Here is a 22398-nt window from a genome sequence, read left to right as displayed (position 1 = left end):
TTTTTCAATTTAGACTTCAAAGGTTTTTACAACCTGTTCTTATGTTATAAATCATTTTAAACAAAAATGTTAAACATCGAATTTACAAAGATCGATTGATAATGTCGATATATCAATGACTAATTTAGTTTATCGATTTATCGATGACTATTTGGTTTATCGATTTGTCGATGAGCGTATTATTTTTAATGCAAAATCTGCAAAACACATCTATACGGAAAGCAGTGACAAATCGTATATCATAGTTATTTGTGAAATTAATCAATAACTGTTTGTTAGACCTTAACTGCATGTCACATTATCGGTTCATGAGGTAACGATTATAGCACATTAACCGGCTATCAAAGATGACAAATAACACTGTGTGACATGAGTTTGCTGTTTCTGAACCATTATAAATAATCATTACTAACATTAATTAACCATTAATATCAATATATGTAAATTACGATCAATCATTGCTATTAATTCAATGGAAGGATAAAGCTAATATTATTTTTATTCAATGCAAAGTACATGTAATGAGCAGGCTAATTATTGACAGCTCACCCTCCCATCTCTGTTGTATATATAATTATAGTGGGAAATAAAACCGAGGTTCTAAATGCCATTTTAGTCGCGTGCAAACGCGACTCTACAGCTCACTATGTTGGTCGGTCGGTAAACACTAACTAAAATTTCAGCACGCGACTGCTTTTAATCATGCCTCACCACTTCATCGACAATTATTTTATGCGCACGTTCAATTTCCACGTGTGTTTTTGTACTTATTTGACGGGTTTGTCACACAATAATTATATACAAATGTATTTTTTTCTTTTGTTTATGGGTCTTGCGTGACAAGTAATCTCTTCTTGCAAGATCCTCTATTAATGGTATTTTTGTATTGTCTCACTATAAATTATCATTCTTTTTTATTGTATTGTTTTACCATTGATAGAAACTAATAATGTTGAATTATTATTATTACTGTACTTTCACTATATTTGACGCGTTTTCATAGTAATAGTTGTACAGTATTTAAAATATTGACGCGTTTGACATGTATGTATAGTAATTTTGTAAATGCAACGTTTTTAGCCTTGCGGCTACTTGTTGTAAGTTTTATACCAGAATAAATAAATAAAAAATAAATAAACGTAAGGCAAAATATTGACGCGTTTGACATGTGTACAGCAAAATATTGACGCGTTTGACATGTGTACAGCAAAATATTGACGCGTTTGACATGTATGTACAGCAAAATATTGACGCGTTTGACCTGTATACAGCAAAATATTGACGCGTTTGACATGTATGTACAGCAAAATATTGACGTGTTTGACATGTGTACAGCATAATATTGACACGTTTTGTAAAATTATTCAGAAATATTAACGACTTGCCACATATTGTACTTTCGTTTGATGTTTTCGCGACACAGATATTTCAAGACGATATGCGCATATGTATTTATATTTTATTTGACTTTTGAATTTTATGTCATTTTTTCATATTAAATTCAGCCAGTGTTCATTCCATCCTAATTAATTCTAAACTATAAATAAAGATTTATTGCGTTCAAACGGTTTCAGAAGCAATTACTGTGCAGTACTTTTTATCCGTCCTGTTCAATCACAAATATCATTTTTATGAAGCATACATTGATCAAACATAGTTTGTTTTTTATCTTGGAATGTGTCGTTCTGTGTGATTTTATTTTTTGTATAATTATATCGACCAGTTTGTGCTGGCAAAGCTATACTATAATTCTACGGTTACTACTACTCAAATACGATAACATCATGAAGCTAGGAGGAGAGGAACAATATTTAGGCCTACAATATTTATTTCTCTTCACATTTCTCTATTCTTCGAATGGATAGAGTGGAGGGGCCTAAAATAACGCAGTGCTTGTGAATATGATAAGAAAAATACATAGAGAATAATAAATATCGGAATAATAATTATAAAAGCCTATTATACTAGGACGATAAGGATCGACGATATTTGATAAAATGTATTTTTCATACATAAAACAAAAGAAATAGAAAAATTGTCATTCTAGAACCAAGATAACGATTTATGCTGATAAAACTTATTTTATCAAATGACGTCATGATAAGTTAGCGATGGTGACGATGCAACGATGTTATTGGATTTTAACAAACAGTGATATCCCATAGTTCTAGTATATGAAGATACTTTATTTTAAAATTCTATTTTGACAAACCAAACTTGCCTGACTGACGGTTTCAGTGCTCATTTCACGAGCAGAGTGACGACGATATTGTTAAGCAAACATTTCTTTTGTTTTATGTAAGACAAATGTATCTGTATCGTCGAGCGTTATCTTCCTGTTCCTTTACAAAAGAATAATAAAAAGCATGGCTTTAATTTTAACATAGACTCAACCTTTTATTAGTGTTAATTTCTTCTAATAATTTGTAGATTTTCAATTTCTGGTCGGTGCTGTGATTTCAATTTTGTTTATTTCTATGTATACTGTGTCCTGGGTTGATTCATTATATTTAATAATATTAATATTGTTGATTGACAACAGGACTACGTACAGTATAGGCCTATGTATATGTCGCTCTGGTTGCGTATCATATTATTACTAATATTAAGAATGGTACAGTAGCGTTTCTAAATAATGCCCAGTTAACAATATCCAGTAATTTAAATTCCGCATAACACACCCAGCACGGTACAAAGTAGGTATTTAGTATGTATTCGTTAACGGAGGTGTCGCAAGGAATGAATGAATGAACGCCTGTGAGCTTAGGTTACTGTTCACTATAATACTTATACTTAGCTCTCTTGGGCAACAATAACTGAATTAACTTACACCCCATCGTTATTATTATTCATTCATTCAAGTATAGTTTTCATGGATAGTTTAATAAAAAGTAATTACACAGTTGGTATCCGCTATAAATGTGACGCGAGATGCCACCTTATTTTTATATTATATAATTGTGTATGAAGATCTAAATTACGTAATGTAATAATGATATTCATAATACATCTGATTACTGGCTGCAACATTGTGGAAGTAGGCTATACCCCCATACATGTTTACATCTGATTACTGGCTGCAACATTGTGGAAGTAGGCTATACCTCCATACATGTTTACATCTGATTACTGGCTGCAACATTGTGAAAGTAGGCTATACCTCCATACATGTTTACATCTGATTACTGGCTGCAACATTGTGGAAGTAGGCTATACCTCCATACATGTTTACATCTGATTACTGGCTGCAACATTGTGGAAGTAGGCTATACCTCCATACATGTTTACATCTGATTACTGGCTGCAACATTGTGGAAGTAGGCTATACCTCCATACATGTTTACATCTGATTACTGGCTGCAACATTGTGGAAGTAGGCTATACCTCCATACATGTTTACATCTGATTACTGGCTGCAACATTGTGGAAGTAGGCTATACCTCCATACATGTTTACATCTGATTACTGGCTGCAACATTGTGGAAGTAGGCTATACCTCCATACATGTTTACATCTGATTACTGGCTGCAACATTGTGAAAGTAGGCTATACCTCCATACATGTTTACATCTGATTACTGGCTGCAACATTGTGGAAGTAGGCTATACCTCCATACATGTTTACATCTGATTACTGGCTGCAACATTGTGGAAGTAGGCTATACCTCTATACATGTTTACATCTGATTACTGGCTGCAACATTGTGGAAGTAGGCTATACCTCCATACATGTTTACATCTGATTACTGGCTACAACATTGTGAAAGTAGGCTATACCTCCATACATGTTTACATCTGATTACTGGCTGCAACATTGTGGAAGTAGGCTATACCTCCATACATGTTTACATCTGATTACTGGCTGCAGCATTGTGGAAGTAGGCTACCTCCATACATGTTTACATCTGATTACTGGCTACAACATTGTAGAAGTAGGCTATACCTCCATACATGTTTACATCTGATTACTGGCTGCAACATTGTGGAAGTAGGCTATACTTCCATACATGTTTGATCAAAATAACCGGGGTAATAATGTGTAAGCGTCATTTGAACATATATGGAATTTGCGCTATATATAAATGAAAACATAATTATTATTATTATTCATTAATTTCACTGGCGACAATATAAGTGACGATAACTACACTACACACTCCCTAAAGTATTTCCAATAATATAATGTTATTTCATTGATTTGCATTGCCATTTGCATATTATTGTAGTGTAATGATTTTCAAATATTCAGTGCCGTTTCAATTACATGATCTACTAGGCCTTTGTGACCTGGCCTATGTATAGTCGATGATTTTTGTAAGAACTAATCATAACATTTTAATTATTGTTTATACTTTCTATATATATATACATTATATTTAAATAATATAATATATTGTGCTAGTCCTGCCGTACCACGCCGATAATATTAAAGAGTCGCTATCCAATCAGGTTCGAACTACAGTATACCATGAAAACCCCAGTGGTCTAATGGTTAGGACATCTACATATCAGCAGAAGGTCCGGGTTCGAATCTCGGTTGGGGCTTTTTCTCATTTTCACAGATTTCCTCATCTTATCGTTTCAAATTAATTTTCAGTATATCACCGGGCCGAATTAATGTTCTATGCCTAATGTGTAATATATTATATTTGAATGACATATTTTCCTGTTCTTTTTATGCATTACATGTCCACTCAACACTATTTCATTTTGCATAATTCAAAATCATAGACAATACCATTGTGTACATTTGGTCTTTTGTGAATTCTTCCCACATTTTATTTTCTCAAAACGTATTTATGAACATGGAATTAAAAATGTATGTTTACAGATTGCATAGTAAATTGCATTGACTTTGTAATCCATAAACACATAGTATACATATTGTGATAAATAAATAAAATAGACATTTTATTCACATTATTTTTCAAACAAGCAAAATGTATTATTCTGTTTCAAAGAGAGTTCTGTTCTCGTCCTTCTATGTCTTTTCCCTGTTCTTATTCAGTTTCATGTTAATCCGTGTGTTTGTTTCTATGTTTATCCCTTTCACGTGTTTACAGTATAGGCCTAAGTACGTTCTGTTTATATGCAGCCCTTTTCAAGCCTTTGCTTTCTGGGATTTCGCCCTTCTTAATTTGCTGTATATAAACTTGTTGTTTTCCTATTACTGGGATAAGAGAAATAAACGAATTATGCCTAACAGTGATATCCCATCGAGTATAACATTTGCAATATAATGAAATTACTGAAGTCAAATTGCTGTGACGTTTAACAGTAAGCCTGTAGTGCTAAGCGAATTAATACCCTGGCTGCACGTAAGTCAAGTTCTTGGTTAAAATTATAACATTCTGTTTCAAGTACAAGTGTTGTTGGATAAGTTCTTTATTTCAATATCCAACCCAAAAGATTTAAAATATCCTTGCAAATATTAGGCTCGTAACACAAAGTGTTCGTCTTCACCTAAATGTGTTTAATAGTAATGTACGATTGCAATTTAGAGATTAAGGTTTATACACATTGTTTTTGTGAATTTTACAGAAAATTTGGAAAAGTTCAATGTATGTATTGAAATGATCACATTGAGGTCATTATAATTTACGCACATTTTAAACTTAATTAAACATAGAGAAATAAAGCTAAATGAATAAAAGCATTCGAAGAGTAGGAAGAGGTCAGTTAATTTTAGTATAACCTTAAAGTTGATTAAAACACAAAGAGAAATGAACTAAATGGATAAAACGTTCACTGAGTATCAGAAACAAATCTGTGAAATTACCTGTATTTCACAGTTAATTAAAAACATAAAGGGACATTTTGATCGGGTAAAAATACATTTGCTGTTAATGAAACGATCTGATAATTATAGTTACAAATAATTTGTTAAGTGTTAATCTACACTTAGGCCTACTATCTCTACTTTAATGTTTAATAGATATCGATAAATACAAGGTTATTTATTATCTCTATTCATGTAATGCTTATGGGCATTATAATAAAAAAAACATCGCAGAATGAAAGTATGGCGTATTATGGGCCACCACATCTTCTCCGCCTTTTAATACTTTGTTTTATGACATGTGCAGGTGCTCTTTATATCAGTAGGAAATCCGTGGGTTTATTTTCTAGTAAAAGGAAAGAATTCTACTATCCGTATTTCAGAGCATGATAAAGAGCACCATTTCGGCGTCCTTCTTTCCACCCTTGTGTGAGATCGGACCCTTAACTCAATCTGACAATTTAAGTCCAGTCTCACGGGAATTTACGAGGGCCTCAAAGCCCCAACTCTTCTGTATGGTTTTTCTGTATGTATTAAGTTCGTCTGATTTGCATGTTTGTAAGCTACAACACACACTATGTTCATGTTAAGCTGCATTATATTCTATAATGATTATATCTAATTAAGGTATACTTTGGAAACCCAACAACGCACCTGTTATTCGATACGCTAAAGTCGTTAGTTGACGTGAACTCTACCCTATGCTGAATCTAATAGTAATAATACTAACGAGCTAAATCATTTCTGATATTATATTTCATAGAGATAAATATTGTCACTTATAGAAAAAAAAAACATTTCCCATATCTTTTATATTTTAGTGATAGAAACAATTTGCATTATAATGTAACAAAATAATACATTTTTAAAATTTAAAAAATAACATTGTCAAAAAGGTTTATTTATTACAATCGTATCAGAAAAAAACATGAATGTGTTTTCATCCCATGGTATATTATATTACAGATAATTGGAAAGTTACGTATTTATCATTCCTAAACATCAGAATAACAGGAGAAAAGAAATGGGTTTTTTTTCAGTACATATTCAATTCATTTCCACAAAGAATATATAAAACAACATTGTGTACAATCTTGAGGTGAGAAAAATACCTATAAATAAATAGGTACTGAGCAGGTTTGAAACTATACATTAGAAAATTATCCGCCATCTTGAATCAGTTGTCTTCTAAATTCCCCACTTTTTCATATTAAGCCTGTGTTTTTATGTTTGTTCGTTATTGTACATGTGTTTGCTTTATATTTACAGGTAGTCGAAGTTTCTACTTTTCAAACGTGAACATCCAGTATGCACACAGTACGTTTTTATAACGCTTACCTATCCGTACCGGATTGATATTTTAATTGTGCAATATAAGACTAGTAATTTACTTTCAAGGAGTAATTAGATGGAATTAACTCCACTCAAAAAACATATAATAAAGCTACGTGAATTAAGTGCTCGGTCGATACCATGACAAGACAGTCAGCAGCCCACCAATGACAACTTTGAGCATCTGTATTTTATCTAACAAATAAGTTCAATGTTGTCAATTGCTGTGAAATAAGCGTCATTCGATATCGATTATACGTCGTGCCTTAGTACTGCACAGTATATTTGCTTTTTTATTAAATGGTAGGCTGTTGGTATATATACTGTATGAGTATAATATCTATTTTGTATACGATAGTTCATGTTTAGTCTGTGTTCGATTTAAAATGAAACGTTCGTGGATAAAGTAATATAAAGTACATCAAAAGTGTATCGTCGGGCAAGTTGAATTACTATTTTAATGGGTTTAGTGATGAAAGTATTAAGTATAAGGAGTGATTAAGTTAGAATATATCAAATGTTGATGTAATTTAATAAATTAAAAATATGGTAAATGCACTTTTACTTTTAACAAGTATGAAGAAAATGGTTCGCCATGAATCACTTCATTTACGCTGCTTTTTTATTGGTCGTATATTCACGCGGCTTCATTACATTTTTCCTTGTAGATCATTTGTATGTCTTTAATTAGTTGTTTTTTATATATTCGTTTATTTTTGAATAATTAGTGTATATTTATAATTAGGCCTACTGTTATATTGATAGGGGGTTTATGTTAATGTAAATTTTATCTTCATTGTGTTCTTTTTGACCTAAACCAAAACGATTTTTATTTTCTACGGACGTAAGCCATGCTGTTCGAATTGGAAAACACAATTTATTTGAAATTATCTGATTGGATATCGTTCTAGAATCCGTACTTTGTAGTGAACCTAAATCTACGAAGTGTATCTATACTTTACCTTGTTTTGGGAGGTTTTTCAACCGTTTACTTCATCTTTGGAACAACCAGGTGGGAGGGGGTGGGGGGGATTGCCATTCTTTGAGCCTAGCTAATCAGCCATTATCTATTTGTTTTAGTCGCGTGCAAACGCGACTCTACATCTCATTATGTCGGTCGGTTGGTCGGTCGGTTGGTCGTTCGGTAAACAGTAAGTCAAATTTGCGCACGCGACTGAAGCCATGTATATGGCCTTGTTTTAACTGTAGTAAATTCGTATTTATGATAATGTAACCATCTGTTGTGACGATAAAACTAGAGGAAAGTTGTTGGGACTAAACTGAATTGTAATTGAAATTTGGGACTTGTGTTATGCGTATTAATTATCAACATCATCGTTCAGATTAACCTCATATTTCAAAAATTGCCTGAAATAGATAACATTAATTCAACGTAATGTATTAGTAAATTCCAGATTGATTGCTAATAAATCAAAACATTGCGGTTAATACCAGTATAACGTGTCAATTTGAACTAAATTGCAACAAACAGCTTATTTGACGCTTTGATAAATTCCGAAAAATGTCATCTTAATGAGAAATACCTGAGTGCATTGTACTTTGAAATGATTGTTTACTTTTTTTTACGATTTATATACGTATTTCCTCTTTTCCATGTTTTACTCATTTTCTTTGATAGTTTTTAGATACTTATTTGCTAATATTTATCTGCTAGGCATAGATCAATTAAGTTTGAGTAGTAATTCTGACTGGTTACATTTTCCTACAGACGTGTGCGAATGCATGGAGAGTTTGCCAGGTGATATATATCTATTCACTTTATACATTCTCAACTTAATTATCATTTTTTTACTTAAACATTATTGCGCAAATTCAAGTTTATTAATTTGCATGGCATAACGCGGCTGCATTCTTCAATCAAGTTAATCAGTGTGGTTGGTATATAGGTTACAGTATAACCCTGGGCCTAACATTATACTCTCCTGCTAAACTAAACCAAAGTGTCATTGTTGATTATAAACCATTTGAGAGGCAAAACAAATTCTAAATTAATATCAATGAGTCTTGTGGCATTTAAAATACAAACAAGATGAACTGAAATGGAAATTCATATGGAAATTCTTTATGTTTTGGTAGTTTCGTGCGATGAACAGTTTTGCATAAGGAACATTAACCCTGCAGAACTGAAACAAAATGTATTCATCACCTATTAGACCATAAACGTGTGTCATGTTTCGCAACACAAATGTTGTTGTTATATACGGATATAGCTGGAAGGAATTAGAACATTCATGTTAAATTAATTTTATTTAGATAAACATAATGATTCTATCCTTGATCCTCTTTAAAGATGTATTGTCCCCCTGAAAAATAATTAAAAAAATTTTTTTTTGTTGAATATGCCATTTTAATGTCACATAATAGTTATTGACTTCGACCAAAAATTGGATCGAAAAAAAATTTATTTACCTGAAAATACTGGAATTTAAAGCAAAAAATGGTCAAATTGGCTGCCAGCCAATGGATTTTTGGTTGAATTTAACCATTTATCATGTTATTTTATAAGTGAAAACATTATTTTTTTCCGTTTTTTTTCTACGGAAGTAATTCACTTTATTAAAACTACAAAATGACCTATTCAAAGTCTGATTTAATTAATCTTCATTTTTCATGTTTTTGGGGGACAATACATCTTTAACAATTTGACATCAATCCTTTCTATATCTCCATAAATATGAAAGTGCCATGGATATTTTGCTGATATTTACGTAATTCAAAGCAACCCCTGCGGGTATCGGTGTGTGTTACACAGTCTACAGGTTACACATTAACGGAATTATTTCTAACAAGAACATTTAGCTAATAATTTTATATTATACACATTACATTGATTACTTTTTACCACAAGCAACCATTGTGACGCTGTGTGTCGGCAATGAGACGCATATACAAATAATAATAATAAACAGTGGATCAAAAGACACATAATGTATAGGCCTATGTGCAGAATATGTCTTAGTGTATATTTGTTTGTATTGCAATAGATGATACTTGAAACGTAGGATTGGAATTATTATTCAGAATAATATTGTAGCTACTGATAATGTTTGATCTTTATATAATTATGGTCTTGGTAACTCCAGGTAAATGAATCTCCTGCACATTTTGTTAATAATTAATCAATCAGTGTATCATGCCTATTACCTGTGCAGCTTATTCTCTCGTAAGAAGAAATACACATAATAATAGAGGAAAATACTGGGATATAATTTAAGTGTTTTAAACAACAAAAAACACAGTGTGTCACAATTAAGATGTGTTTTATGGTTAAATTCACACATTCGGTTCTGCATTGAATCCCTATGTGCAACAATCACATTCGATGATCATTACTCTCGCAACCCTTCTCTTATTGGTCTAAATTGTTCACGCAGGCGCAAGATAATACACCGTAAACCAATACTATAGTATAACAGCGAGAAAGTAAGTCGGATAGATTCACACATTATCATTGTCCACAACCATCCGTTAGGCTTACCTAATGAAAACCTCTCTTGTTAGATTGTTTTAGAATTGAGACGAAGTAAACGATTTAGTGCATAGATTTATCAAGACGTATCGGTAGTAAAAGCTGTGTTCGTGTTCTCTCTTCGTTTTTAAAATAACATCGGAACGCTTTATTATTTTGATTTAGTAGTCTGAACTTTCTGTTTTAGAAGATGTTTAGGTAAGTTTTTTGCAACGAATTCTTTCCGCCTTTATAGTCGATAGTTACATCATCAGTAGATTTAATTGTTTCAGGGAAAAAGGTACCCGTATATGTGTTTAATAATAGTGTAATTATTTACGATCGTTATAACGAGTGTGATCTCTTACTCGCATTCAGGTATGCTCTATTTTATTCATTTAGATTTTGTTAGTGTAGATGTATATGTAAAGTTGTATGAAATAATTTCCGCTGTTAATGAATCGCCTTCATGATGCGGGAAACATTGGGCCACCAGTTGACCAGTTAAATTATTTACCTTTCTTATGTTCTACATTTATTTGTTTATTCTTTATGCTGGGTAGCCTCTTCAAACTAAGACTGTTCTCCCATGTTATGCAATATTATTATGATTAATGGATTATAATTATTATGTTTTGTTTCCGCTTTCATTGAGGCGCGCAAAGACACGTACAGTACGTTTCTCGATTCTCAATATCATGTGGACATTACGTACGTACAGTATCTTATGTGAAACACATATGATCCTGTATTACAGAATTGTCCTATGATACTGGAGCACGCAAGTTTTGAACGATCACAGGGGATAGAGTGATGTGTTGCGTGCCTGTCCTTGCGTTTAGTGGGGAATGGGTCTTCCACTGACTCAAAACATGTACAAAGTACCCACTGTCAATCGCAAACAATCCCCCTTTTCTTAGTGCATAATCTTTACCGTACTTTCCCATCCATATATCAATTGATAATATAAATGCCATTCCGATTTATGACGTATTTAAAGCTATTATCGTCATTAGTCCTGAATGTGATGTGGTTAATATCTTTCTCTTTGTCATTTCTCATTTCCTGGATTATACACCAATTGAAATCTTAACCACGTTTAATGTAAAATGTATTGCTATTTGGATATCGCATTACGTCTAGAAATATGAGCTGTCATTAATTTACACATTTCAATTAAAAAGACAATTATTCGGTCATTTGCCTGTTTACAAAGAAGACACTGCGTATATCTATTGTGGAATTTAGTTTTTCTGAATTGTGTTAGTCTTATTATCTCGTCATTTAAATCACATAATTACTTCCAAACTAATCTCATTTAGATAATTAGAGAAACCAGTTTCCAAATTGAATTATGTAGTTCAAATCGTTGCATGATAATATAGAACAAGTCCATACTCCCTGGGCGTATACACAACCTTAGGTGCTGTTGAGGGTTATTATAACTATCAATAATAAATCGATAATGGTTCGGTTCTATTCTATGTTTAATTAATAAAATGTCCCCTTGATGGTGTTGTCTTGGTGAACAAACAGTTATTATGGTATTTCGTGTTCTGTTACATTATTAAAGATACTGAAAGCAGTACGGTACATTTAGAACCGCATGGTCATGAATGATGGGTACTAATTGCGACGAGTAATTCGCCTCGACACCCAATTTCTTGTCTGCTGTCTGTATGTTTCCGCCTCCTGACAGCAGGCCTGATTGCCTCTTTTTCGAAAGTGTGCGACAATCGGTTGCTAATTGATCACCAGTTTAGTCATCCTTATCATCTCATCATTATCATTAGTATAATCATCATCATCGTCGTCGTCAGCAAAATCAGTATCATAATCATTGTCATAATCATTATCGAAATCAGTATCGTCGCCGTTGCATCATCGAAATAATTGTGTTTTCTTCATATTCCGTATTTGTATACATTATTTCGTCGTTAGTCTTTTGATTTATTGATTATTTGCTGTAAAACTAGATTTATCATCTTCCTATTTGTTAAACTCTGCAGGTTTACGGTATATAAATCTACATCTTACTGTGTTTTAGTTTATTTTTTCAGACATTCAACTCGTTCGATTATGGTAAGTCTGTTGCATCGTATTCATCGTATAAGGCCAGTGATTTATTTTACCGGTGCATTTTATAATTTATTATTATATAACTCTTCTTCATAACGGTACATAATGTTTGTATAGGCTTATGTTTATAAAACACTAGAAACAAGATTTGAAGTAGTTCTAACCCCACCCCATGATCCACATTCCACATTTTCTAATTAAAAAAAAGTGTACATTTTTTAAACTTAGGCCTAAAACGATTCAGAATTCAAATGCCATTCTAAATCCAATCTGACAAATTGAAGCTTGGGGTCATGTGATTTTGAACTAAATCCATTTAATTCCACTTACCATAATATCTGTTACCCATGCTGACAAGAAATGCAAAATATGCATTTTATCACTCTCAAAATTGTATTTTATGATCAATTGTAAAATTCCGATATTTTATACTACAACGTGTGTTTTCACATTATATTTACTTTCTCAATTACATTATAAAGTTCTTAAATACAATCGTTCTACTTTCAAAAGCATAGAGAATACGACGATTTAGTATTTTCAACAGTCTGTATCTTTAAAACATCATTTCCTTTTTAATTTAATTACCTGCATTTCACTTTATAGTTACTCTTAAAGAATGTATTCGAAAAATCATGAACATTTTAAAAATGAGGCAGCAATCGAGTCATCATAACCCTTTTCACTCTCAACGTGGTAGATGGAACATCCTCGATTTCACTTTGATAACATACGATTCGTATTTAAAAATCACTTATTTATGTGTGTATAATGCGCTGGTTCATTTTATGCAGGCATACGCATACGGTAACGCTGTTAGTTGACTGACCAGTAACATCTAAATTCTTTATTTTTGTTACTCTCTGGTTTCTTCCTTAATTAGGCCTACCAATTAACTTAATCATTTAAGAACAACCGCTTCAGCAATGAAATATATTATTATATTTCATTTAGTTTTACTTTTGAAAATATGATTTTGTTTTAATCTTCTCTTTAAATTAAGTGTATACACACAAACACTTGTATAATACAGTTCTTGCAACACGCGGCGTGAACGTTTGAACTGAAAATGACGTTGAAAGATATCTTTAATCCTCAACAATTATGGTGCAATTGACAAAGAATGTAAAAACGATTCGCATCAATATTTATAAATACCGCAAAGTTTTAATTTATGAATTATAGTATTAGTTGCTGTACCTTTTTAGTCACGTGGACGCGACTCTATAGTTCATGTCGGTCGGTCGGTCTGTCGGTCTGTCGGTCTGTCTGTCGGTCCGGTATCACTATGCGTTTTAGCACGCGACTTATGGCTGTTGGCCTTGTTCATTTTTGAATAGATATCTAAATAACTTTGTCATGTTTCAAGATAGTACATATTACAAAGACACTGTGCTCTCCGTGTCATGATAGGAACTCGTAACGATTCTTTGATCTTATGTCTGGCTGCGACAAATACAACAGTACTGTATACAATGTACAAATTCTCCGGGCGTGGAATTGATCGTGTCGCAGCCACAGATAAACCATTTGATCTCCGGAGCTCAGCATCTTGTTGTTAGATTAACTTGATACTACTAACCATTGTCAGTATGTCTTCTTCTAATCACTGATAACCATGGTAACCAGTGTGTCTTCTTACTTAACTTTTGTACAATTGTGACTTAGCTGCCGCTGAAGATTCCAAAGTGTGTTTCTTAATATTGTATTAGTTTACACAATTTATTGAGTCTTTTACAAATGGAAATCCCTTAAGATATACATCTGTGCCCTTTACGGATAAAAAATGGTAAAATATAAAAGTAAAATCAAAACTACGTAACACTGAGAAAAGGAAAAGAGTTGAAAAGAATCTTCCTTCTTACGATTACTATTTTCGAAGTATCACAGTGTTATAAAAAAAAGTTATGACCTACTAACAGCTTTGTTTGTTGGAATGTTTTCAATAATCACTAATTGTCATTGTCAAGTTAATAATTCTGATAGCTTGAAAGCCTTTTGAAGTCGATTTTGTAACTATTGGTTTATACTTCTAAAATCGCAGGTTTATGGTAGTTGATTAAATTGAAAATTCATGGAACTTAAATTGGAAATGCTCAAAGTTCAATTCTATATATGAACGAAAATTAATCTAGATTGGATTATTATCTTTCGCGCCAGTGGGACTGTTTTTAGGTTGTTTTGTTTTTAATTTATTAATATATAGCCTTCTGGGTACACTGTAGGTGCATATATTTTACAGACTTTATTTCCATTAAATAGACATTCAATTACTATTTGTCGGTAAATTACGGGTTGATATTTGAATAAATGAATATTTCTAACATCTCATATATTCACAGATTAACAAATGCACAGTACTTAAAAGATAAATTGAATTTCTGTGCCAACTAATAGAAGTTGTATACTTACAGTATACAGACATTCTGTATCAAACACAATCTAGCACCGTCCTGGCTTGTGTCGATTTACTGCTGGCTTCTCTTGGTCTGGTGGTCAATGTCAACTTGTTTCTCTTAAGACTAGGACCTCTCTATGGTCAGAAAGCTTTGTTGTTGTAGTCTCTATCCATATTCTGGTCAGAAAGCTTTGTTGTGGCAGACTCTATCCATGTTCTGGTCAGAAAGCTTTGTTGTTGTAGTCTCTATACATGTTCTGGTCAGAAAGCTTTGTTGTGGTAGTCTCTATCCATGTTCTGGTCAGAAAGCTTTGTTGTGGTAGTCTCTATCCATGTTCTGGTCAGAAAGCTTTGCTGTGGTAGTCTCTATCCATGTTCTGGTCAGAAAGCTTTGTTGTGGTAGTCTCTATCCATTTTCTGGTCAGAAAGCTTTGTTGTGGTAGTCTCTATCCATGTTCTGGTCAGAAAGCTTTGCTGTGGTAGTCTCTATCCATTTTCTGGTCAGAAAGCTTTGTTGTGGTAGTCTCTATCCATGTTCTGGTCAGAAAGCTTTGTTGTGGTAGTCTCTATCCATGTTCTGGTCAGAAAGCTTTGTTGTTGTAGTCTCTATACATGTTCTGGTCAGAAAGCTTTGTTGTGGTAGTCTCTATCCATGTTCTGGTCAGAAAGCTTTGTTGTTGTAGTCTCTATCCATGTTCTGGTCAGAAAGCTTTGTTGTGGTAGTCTCTATCCATGTTCTGGTCAGAAAGCTTTGTTGTGGTAGTCTCTATCCATGTTCTGGTCAGAAAGCTTTGTTGTGGTAGTCTCTATCCATGTTCTGGTCAGAAAGCTTTGTTGTGGTAGTCTCTATCCATTTTCTGGTCAGAAAGCTTTGTTGTGGTAGTCTCTATCCACGTTCTGGTCAGAAAGCTTTGTTGTGGTAGTCTCTATCCATGTTCTGGTCAGAAAGCTTTGTTGTGGTAGTCTCTATCCATGTTCTGGTCAGAAAGCTTTGTTGTGGTAGTCTCTATCCATTTTCTGGTCAGAAAGCTTTGTTGTGGTAGTCTCTATCCATGTTCTGGTCAGAAAGCTTTGCTGTGGTAGTCTCTATCCATGTTCTGGTCAGAAAGCTTTGTTGTTGTAGTCTCTATCCATGTTCTGGTCAGAAAGCTTTGTTGTGGCAGACTCTATCCATGTTCTGGTCAGAAAGCTTTGTTGTGGCAGACTCTATCCATGTTCTGGTCAGAAAGCTTTGTTGTGGTAGTCTCTATCCATGTTCTGGTCAGAAAGCTTTGTTGTTGTAGTCTCTATCCATGTTCTGGTCAGAAAGCTTTGCTGTGGTAGTCTCTATCCATGTTCTGGTCAGAAAGCTTTGTTGTGGTAGTCTCTATCCATGTTCACATTACTTCGCTGTCACCTAGTTATTTCTATAATAACTCTATGGTACCATGGTACCAGCGGAATCTATAAGATGCTAAAATTAACAAAGGTAGTCGATGCATTTTGAAACGTCCATTTTCCTCTCTTTGAGATGCTACAGTTAAAAAGATTTGGCTGAAATCTACTAAAAGGGGGAGTGAGAAATATTACATTAGTTTTTAAGTTAATACAATAAACCCATATTTAACACTTTTCCTAGATATAAACATTTAAGTGACTAGACTTTGTTGATGTGGTTCGTTTAGCTAATTTAGATCGCTGTTATAAAATGAATAAAATGCACTTTTGCCAATTACTATATTTGCACAAATTAACTCATTAATTCAGAATAAATATTTATTTAAGATTTAAACTCCCTCTAATTGATTGATTTATTATTTCACTGAAATGCCATTGCATCTGCCATATCAGGTAGGTTTGATGTATTTTTTCGTGCCAATACATTTAACGTGGTGAAGGTTGGTCCACGTTAATTGGCATAGTCACGGGTGCGAACATAATAGTAAGTCCGTGAATATTTACTTGCATAGTATCAAGAGCACTCACGAACATGTTCTTCTTTATTCGTATAGTGTCTTAACTATTCTGGTGTATCACGTTAAGTCAACTCAAGGCTGTGTTAATATTTAATGTCTATTATATCGTATTTATCTGTTCAATTGAAAATTGACATCATGTTGTTTTTCACATTGATTTAACCTCCTTAACAATAATCCTTATTTACCGGTATCACCTAAAGATACATCCATTTATCAGTAGCTGTCTTGCTTTATTTGCAAGCACAATATTGACATAGGTTATAGGTAGCTGGTACATTGATCACTGTACTTTATATCTAAAAATCATATTCAAAGGTAAGAGATAGATTGAAATATAGAAATAAGATCTTCGCTTTAAATGTACACAATGACGGAGGAATCTCTCTTCAATTAAACTCTAGTTATTTTTACTTTTACTTTTTTTAATTGTTTGGAGGAAGTTAATATATACTTAGTATTGAAACATAAGCATATTCTATAGTGTGAGTAGGCCTGCTGTCAAGTTATATTCGTAGTCTAAGGTATGGTCATAACAATAATGATAATGACCTACGTATAACCCCTTCTTTTGGACACCCATTTTCATGGGATAGTAGTAGATTGTACGCCCACCACAGGTCTCTTTCCTCACAACAAATTTGCTTTGCTGCAGCGCTGCTCCCATGTGGAATATTCAAGAAGTTATTCATCAAGTCGATTGTGAAAGTTTGTCCGACTGTGAAAGCCGGATTTTAGGAAAACGCTTTTTTGTATATAATTTATTTTGAATACAATGTTTGCTTAAGATCGGATTCCCACAACGTTCACTTCTTGGTGTTTTGTTTTCTGATTGTTGTTTTTGTCTGTGATTGATCAGACGTATTACATTTTTTGTGGCGCTTAGAAAGCTTGTTTCTTTAAAGACTGAAATCTATTGATTGGTTAATCGTTTTGCATTAAGAATAACATGTTAACAACAACCACGCATATACATTTAGTTTGGTTTTACACTGCTTACTTAGTTAATGTTTTTAAAATTATACCAACCGGTATCACTCCATCTGGGTTCATAAACAGATCGATAGGTAAGTAGTGTTACTTGCTTTATGTTAGTAAATGATATTTTTAACCTTTATAGGGAATATCCACTATAGGGAATTACCACTGAAAGACTCTAACAGTGGGTCCGAAATTCCTAGTAGAGGAACATATATCAAGAATCATGTCGGCTTATATAAAGTTTTGAGATATGAAATTCTAGCATAAATCACTTCACCATTGATTGTTTGAATGAGAGCTTATCCGAGATCCAGAGTAGGACCACCGTATTAATAAACAAATGCTTTTATAATTTGAAATTAGAATACCAAAAATAACTTTAACGCTGTTTTAGATTTCCTTGCCCAAAATGTATCAAATTGTGTCACCATAGCACCCAACAAATCGTACTAATAACGCCCAACATTTAAGGCCATATCATTCTGATAATGAATGAAAACGGGTTCGTTTTAGATTAATCCTCCCAGTATAAATACCACTGTTCCCTTAGTGTATAGTGATGGACGATTTCAATAGACCATTAATCTTAATACAAATTCTAATTCGATTATGAAGTAAATTCTTTCTGAGAAGGTATGTACATGTAGTTGATACGAACGATTATTTGTTTCCTCTATTTGTCTTTTTAATAAGATTAACGTATTTTAGTTTTTTTATAATGAAAACATTTGTACTGACGTACACAGTTATTCCATTCAGAGCAAAGAAGGACCTTATTAAAATACGTGTTTAAAGTAACATTTTATTAAACTTAAGTTACATCATAAATTGATGCAATTTTTAATTAAACAACATAAAAATATAGGCATTCGAATTGTATTCTGAAGTTCAACGATCTCATTTTGCCTGTATGATCCTTAAAAATGATCTTGGAAAAAAAATGATGTTGTTATTCCCTTTTTAATCGATACACTTTTATTACGATAATAAAGTACAGAAGACATATGCCACATGACATGTGTGCGGTCTTTTATTATAGTATTAACGATCCTAACGAATAAATTAATAATTCACATACGTATAAAATCGATAAGATGTTTAGTTTACATACAAGAACGTTGATTGGTTAGAGGAAAAATTCCGGACGATTTTTTTTTACGAATGGCTTTCAGATCCGAATCCGTGCTCCTTCACGATTTTTTCTCCGGAATCCGGCCTCATGATTATGATCCAGGCCTACATGTTATCAATGGGTTGAAGTGACAGGTGACTATATTTTCCAGTGCATATAAGTCTCATAATGTACAGGTGATTCGTTTACGGTATTATGTCTACAGACAATAAACCGCGCGCATATCAGATTGCTTGCCGAAAAGCGTTTACATGAAGTCTATTCTGCAGACAGCATTCGGGGGACACTCCTATATTAAGGGGACACTTTGTTAGGTTCCAAATGTGTCCTCTGAATATGGCTTCTCTGTAATAATACAGCTATAGTAGATAGTGCCACGTAATTTCATTCTTCACTGTTTTGTAATGATTTTGAAATAGGCTGCATGACTAGCAGATTCAATCAACGGGCACATTAGAATAGGGCTGAATATATATAGATATACCTTGATAGATTGAGGGCCCGTCTTACAACAGCACTTCAGGTTGTGCTGTAAGGATTTAGCTGATTGATGTGAGAGCCAATTACGTATGGCTTGCTCGTTATAGAAAGAGATCATATTATCTATTTTCGGAATTAAATTTCACTTCTTAATGTATATATTCAGCAGTTAGCATGAGGTCAACATACGTTCAAATACACCATAAGTTTCTTAACTACCGCTATATCTCTTTTATATTGGAATTTACTATCTAAATGTTTTTAAATAACTGAAAAAAAAATCTTTAAAAAAAATTCATTTTACGGTATTTGTACAGTGAATTACGCACGATATTTATGTAAAGACGTACGTGAATATGCGGTACAACAGTTCGTACAGGTGCCTGCTTTTTGGAATTTATTTATTAATTACTAAAGTTTGCACAGCAATTAAGTCCATTCTGCAAAATGAATGATAATTTAATGACCTTTTAATTTAATTGAATCTGATTGCATGGTCTTGTAGGCCTATTATAATTGTGATTCGGTATACAGTTTTCTATCATCGGATTAGGGTATTCGGAGTTGCATTACGTTTATTTACATCTAGTCTGAAATGGGCCTAATATGACTGACTGGTCCTGTAATGTAAAGCTTTCGAACTAATTATGCTGTATCGTAATGTCATAGTGTCCACAATAAACATTTATCATGGAATTATTTGCAACATCTGTAACTGATGCAGAATCTTTTGATACATAATATTCTCGTTACGTTGAGGCGATCAGCTGCAGACAAGCCGATAGATTTTCATTTCTCTATATTAATGGCATTACGTACGAAGTTGCAGCTTATGTAGGAGGCCAATGGTTGACCAGTGACATTTTATGTTTTATCATTATTTAATAAATGAACCATAATAATAGGCCTATTCGATATTTTCTCATTGTTGATGTATTTATATTGAAAGTTAATAACAAATTGTTTAATTTTATTGACTAAGCTTTAATAAATATAGTTTATTAGAAAAGGAGTTCATTTTAATCAATACGTTAAAAAAGATCATTGACCTAATTATGTACACGTAGTAGTAACAATGTTCGTTCTAGCGTGATTATGTGAACCTTTTCATAGTTGTATTTGCATTAAACTTTAATGTAGATTCAGAAAGTGAGTGAGTATACTGGATTACTTCTATACCAAAACCAATGTCATACATTCAACAACAAATACGAAATCGGTAGGATGATGATATTTAGCATTCATCATTTATCTGTCATTGTTCTTATATTCTGCATCTTTTAAGACGAGATTTTTTTTATTAATATTTTAAAATTAATGCAGTCTTAATAAACAGTGCAGTTACTACTTATCGCCGTTCCGCCTCGGCCGCTCTGCTTATTTCTGCTGTAAAGTTTCTCCAAAGTTGAGTACGCGTACGTATTTTTTTACCAACTATGATGACGTAATATGTGAACCATTTTATTGGTCAGTTCTAACAAACGTTGAAGTTGAACTCGGTTCAACTTCAACAATTTTAGATGTTAACTCAAATCAAATCGACCATGAAGGAAGTTTTCCTCAATGATCTGACACCTGATTTGAACTGATGTATATCAACATATGACTGAAATGAAATATTATAATTAATGTCGAATGATGTATATATTTGTCCAGTAGGCCTATTTATAGGTATATTCCGTATATTCAGAATGTATCACAAGTGTTTTCTGTATCATGAAAGGGTAGGTTAAGGGTTAAGTTAGAGTCTATCTACGGAATTTTACGATGATACTTCAAACCTATATATCCAGTGCCGATCCAGGACTGTTTACCACAGGCACAGCATGTTGAAAGTGTTCATTTATTTCAATAGCTTGGATGGGAATGTTAAATTGTTGTCATATTATAACAATGTAAAAATAAATTTACACTTTAAAAAACACAGAAGTGATAAATTGAATTATCCTGTATTGCACTAGACGCAGCAAGCAACCACCCATATACATGAGAAAGAGGTTGTGGAATTTCACTTCATTAAGAATCGTGTTTTGATGTCGTTACGGTTCTCAAGATGGATTTCGATATGTAGACAGTAAGCAAATGTGGTTTGTGACGAAAGCAGGATGAATAGGCCTACCCTATATTCTATCAAATTAAATATCGGTGCAAAAGCAAACAAATCGTCCTAAATTAATTTTTTTTTCAAAAATTAAATGCTTGCGGAAACACAACTGTGTAATGAATCATGCCTTTTCAAGATTATTTCATTGTATTGAACGTTTGGGCCACGAACTACACTTAACACAAACACGTCTACATTCCTCTGTGAATACATTTAAAGTTGTTTGTGTGAAGATCAGAGAGACAAAACGGTATAATGCAGTAATTATTTACCATTAAACCCATAAAGTTTCAATTTTTAATCCAGTATACAGACTCTGAAAGCCGTTTCACAAAGGAGTTGTCATTCTTTAGATTGGCTATTAAATGAAATTTTATGTTATATAATATCCCTTTAACTGTATATATTACATTTTCTATATATCGATATACTTTTCCATGGGGACTTCAGGTGATTTAGAAAATGTCCATATCAGATTTGTAATATTAGCCATATACTATTTACTGTGGAAATTAATCTTTGTGGGACGGAGAGTGTCAACACGTTAAGTTGTTTGGCAGTTAACCTGTCAGTTGACCGACGCCGCCGTAATTGAACTAGAGAAATGCATTGAATTACATAATTATACTAATACCTGTACTTTCAGCAATTAAAAATACATATATAATTTGGTGCTGTTTAATGCATTGG

The 22398-nt window shown here is 33.0% G+C and overlaps 1 protein-coding gene across 4 annotated transcripts in view; it reads left to right on the top strand.

Annotated features, from left to right (window-relative positions):
• LOC144843309 (cardioacceleratory peptide receptor-like) overlaps positions 1–22398 on the top strand; it is a 58039-nt gene that overhangs the window by 23234 nt on the left and 12407 nt on the right. The window contains exon 1 of one of the 4 annotated variants that reach the window (XM_078700105.1): positions 10592–10798. The exons of 2 other annotated variants lie outside the window; for them this stretch is intronic. The gene's annotated coding sequence lies outside the window, so the exon portion shown is untranslated. Of the gene's footprint in view, positions 1–10591; positions 10799–17885; positions 18079–22398 lie in introns of those variants that run through there. One more of the 4 variants, XM_078700123.1, reaches the window with a different exon arrangement.

The sequence above is a fragment of the Antedon bifida genome, chromosome 1 (assembly GCF_963402885.1).
Source record: "Antedon bifida chromosome 1, ecAntBifi1.1, whole genome shotgun sequence".
Taxonomy (NCBI): Eukaryota; Metazoa; Echinodermata; class Crinoidea; order Comatulida; family Antedonidae; genus Antedon; species Antedon bifida.
Note: the sequence above shows the minus strand (reverse complement) of the source record. Positions and strands in the feature narration are given on the sequence as shown.